The 3,858-nt window shown below is 30.0% G+C and overlaps 1 long non-coding RNA gene across 3 annotated transcripts; it reads left to right on the top strand.

Moving 5' to 3' along the window:
- Positions 1 to 1,789: 1,789 nt before the first annotated feature.
- Positions 1,790 to 3,115, top strand: LOC111714519 (uncharacterized). 3 transcript variants are annotated; one of them, XR_002767997.1, is made up of 3 exons: positions 1,790 to 1,804; positions 2,513 to 2,557; positions 2,937 to 3,115. It is a non-coding gene; the product is annotated as an uncharacterized LOC111714519 (long non-coding RNA). The 3 variants fall into 3 exon arrangements; XR_002767999.1 differs by lacking the exon at positions 1,790 to 1,804 and adding an exon at positions 1,957 to 1,974; XR_002767998.1 differs by lacking the exon at positions 1,790 to 1,804 and adding an exon at positions 2,333 to 2,350.
- Positions 3,116 to 3,858: the final 743 nt, after the last annotated feature.

Here is a 3,858-nt window from a genome sequence, read left to right on the forward strand (position 1 = left end):
TAGTTAGTTAGTTAGTTAGTTAGTTAGTTAGTTAGTTAGTTAGTTAATTAGTTAGTTAATTAGTTAGTTAGTTTGTTAGTTAGTTAGTTAATTATATTAATTAATCATAGCTTTTTCTTCAGATTTGGACATTCCATGATTCCACGAACCTTCAGTGCTAAAAACAAGGGTCGAAGTGAGACAGTTCTAAACCTCAGCGAGATATTCTTTCAACCCAAAGGTCAGATAATATTATTAAGTTTTAGATGATTATCTGATTTTTTTTCTTTTACAGTTCTCCGGTAAATATTTACAGTCCTGTGCTAGAAGTGTTTAAAAAAGACTAAACTTGAAAACCATTAAAATTACAAATTATAGTTTAAAGAAATATTGTTCATTGTATTGTTTCAGCCAATTGTAATAAATCATATTTTGTTAATATTAATATTTATTATTATACTATACATCTTGGGAACATCATGCTAAAACGGACTATACAACTTGGGAACATCATGCTAAAACAAACTATACATCTTGGGAACATCATGTTAAACGGACTATACATCTTGGGAACATCATGCTAAACGGACTATACATCTTAGGAACATCATGCTAAAACGGACTATACATCTTGGGAACATCATGCTAACACATAACCCTTTAATTATATGATGCCATACCTGATTCACAACGGTTCTGTTTCAAACTTCGTCTGATCACGGCTGAATGAGATATCCTTATATTTATAACGGCAAATTGATTATTTTCATTTGTGGATTGACTATTAAATTGACAATATAAACTGAAGAGACAATGAGAGAAATTTCAGAACTTAAAACGTTTAAATTTGGAAAAGGACAAAAAATGATGTGTAAAGGCAAGAAGGTAAAGGAACTGTTTTAAATCAGATATGTGACTCTTTCAATGGAGCAACATTTGAAATTTCGTCTACATTCCCATTAATATCTTTAATCCCTTTAATTCCTTTAATCAACTTAATCCTTTTAATTTCTTTTTTCTTTTTAATCCCTCCTTTAATCCCTCTAATCCCTGTAATCTCCTTTGGATCCCTTCAATCTCTTTAATTCCTTTATTCCCTTTAATCCCTTTAATCCCTTTAATTCCTTTAATCCCTTTAATCCCTTTGATCCCTTTAAAAAATTTAATTCCTCTTATCTCGCATAATTCTTTTAATCCCTTTAATCCTATACATTCCTTTAAATCCTGTAATCCCTCAAATCCTTTGAATCCCTTTAATCACTAGAAATGTCAACGTCTGGATTCCTTGACTCTATGGTACGGGGGATGACGGACGAAGGATCCAGTTTATGGGATTCTAATTTCGTCCCAGATATCAAGGATCATCTTTTCGAGTCCAGACCAGGTAAATAGATAGATAGATAAATAGATAGATAGATAGATAAATATATAGATAGATAGATAGATAGATAGATAGATAGATAGATAGATATATAGATAGATAGATAGATAGATAGATAGATAGATAGATAGATAGATAGATAGATAGATAGATAGATAGATAGATAGATAGATAGATAGATAGATAGATAGATAGATAGATAGATAGATAGATAGATAGATAGATAGATAGATAGATAGATAGATAGATAGATAGATAGATAGATAGNATACAGGTTTATATCTTTACTTTATATACAATAGATACAGGTTTATATCTTTACTTTATATACAATAGATACAGGTTTATATCTTTACTTTATATACAATAGATACAGGTTTATATCTTTATTTTGGATACAATAGATGCAGGTTTATATCTTTACTTTATATACATTAGATACAGGTTTATATCTTTACTTTATATACATTAGATACAGGTTTATATGTTTACTTTATATACAACAGATACAGGTTTATATCTTTATTTTGGATGCAATTAATATAGGTTTATATCTTTACTTTATATACAATAGATACAGATTTATATCTTTACTTTGGATACATTAGATACAGGTTTATATCTTTACTTTGGATACAATAAATACAGGTTTATATCTTTACACTTTGGATGCAATTAATACAGGTTTATATCCTTACTTTGAATACATTAGATTCAGGTTTATATCTTTACTTTGGATACAATAGATGCAGGTTTATATCCTTTCTTTGAATACAATAAATACAGGTTTATATCTTTACTTTGGATACATTAGATACAGGTTTATATCTTTACTTTGGATACAGAAGATACAGGTTTATATCTTTACTTTGATTACCATAGATACAGGTTTATATCTTTACTTTGGATACAATAGATATAAGTTTATATCTTTACTTTTGATACAATAGATACAGGTTTTTATCTTTACTTTGGATACATTAGATACAGGTTTATATCTTTACTTTGGATACAATAGATACAGGTTTATATCTTTATTTTGGATACAATAAATACAGGTTTATATCTTTATTTTGGATACATTAGATACAGGTTAATATCTTTACTTTATAGGACAAGGTTTAAGTTATTTGAATTTGATTCTAATTTTAGAGAAATTTGTCTGGGAGAAAAGGTCAACAGTTGGGAGGAATTAAGGTGATTTTTTCAGGGTTTTATTCTCTCAGTTATTCACTTCCATATATATGCTTTGCTTGTTTGTTTAAGTGTTTGTTTGTTTCAATAAATTTCAGAACGACTGAACCAACTTGTTGAGGCACTTCCCTAGATAAAGCTTTAGACATTTTTATTTTGAAAGATGCACAATTTTCAAGAGAAACACGATTTACAAACAAAAACCGCTGTTCGAAGAGCATCGCGTAACAGTTAGAATTGCTCCTAGAAAAAGGAACGCGAAGCAGACAGTAAGCCTAAAATTGAACTTATTTATGCTTAAGGAGTTCACTTGATGAAGTTCAAATTGAGAAACTACGTAGAATCAACACAAGTGCAGACGATATTGATCTTTATGTTTAAGGAGTTCACTTGATGAAGTTCAAATTGAGAAACTACGTAGAATCTACACAAGCGTAGAGGATATTGATCTTTATGTTTAAGGAGTTCACTTGATGAAGTTCAAATTGAGGAACTACGTAAAATCTACACAAGCGTAGAGGATATTGATCTTTATGTTTAAGGAGTTCACTTGATGAAGTTCAAATTGAGAAACTACGTAGAGTCTACACAAGCGTAGAGGATATTGATCTTTATGTTTAAGGAGTTCACTTGATGCAGTTCAAATTGAGAAACTACGTAGAATATACACAAATGTAAAAGATATTTATCTTTATGTTTAAGGAGTTCACTTGATGAAGTTCAAATTGAGAAACTACGTAGAATATACACAAATGTAGAGGATATCTATCTTTATGTTTAAGGAGTTCACTTGATGCAGTTCAAATTGAGAAACTACGTAGAATCTACACAAGCGTAGAGGATATTGATCTTTTTGTTGGCGGATTTCTGGAGAAAGCTCATGAAGACTCTATTCTAGGAAAAGTGTGGAATAAGAATATAATAATATTATTGTCAAATTATTTCTAGAATATTTTAAGACAGTCGAAGAATATTGTTGTCAATATACATTCACTGCAAACCAAGATGTAAACTCTCTCATGCAAAAATAAAGCAGTATTTTGCCGATTTCTCCTTTCAAACTTAAGCTAGAAACAAGCGCTGTGCATCTTTAAAATGTTTTATGTTAAAAGTTAGAGTATTTCTTTAAAAATTGTAAAACTTAACCCCTAAATGTGTATTATATGCAGCAAGTGGCTGTTAGACGGCAGTCAAAACCCTTTCGTGGAAATGTAGTAAGTCGTGCCGGTACAACTGTAGGCCTGCTTGGCCCAGCCCTGGAAACCTTTTGACGACACTAGTCTTGAAGTATAAAATAAATAAAT

The sequence above is a fragment of the Eurytemora carolleeae genome, unplaced genomic scaffold (assembly GCF_000591075.1).
Source record: "Eurytemora carolleeae unplaced genomic scaffold, Eaff_2.0 scaffold1172, whole genome shotgun sequence".
Lineage (NCBI taxonomy): Eukaryota > Metazoa > Arthropoda > Copepoda > Calanoida > Temoridae > Eurytemora > Eurytemora carolleeae.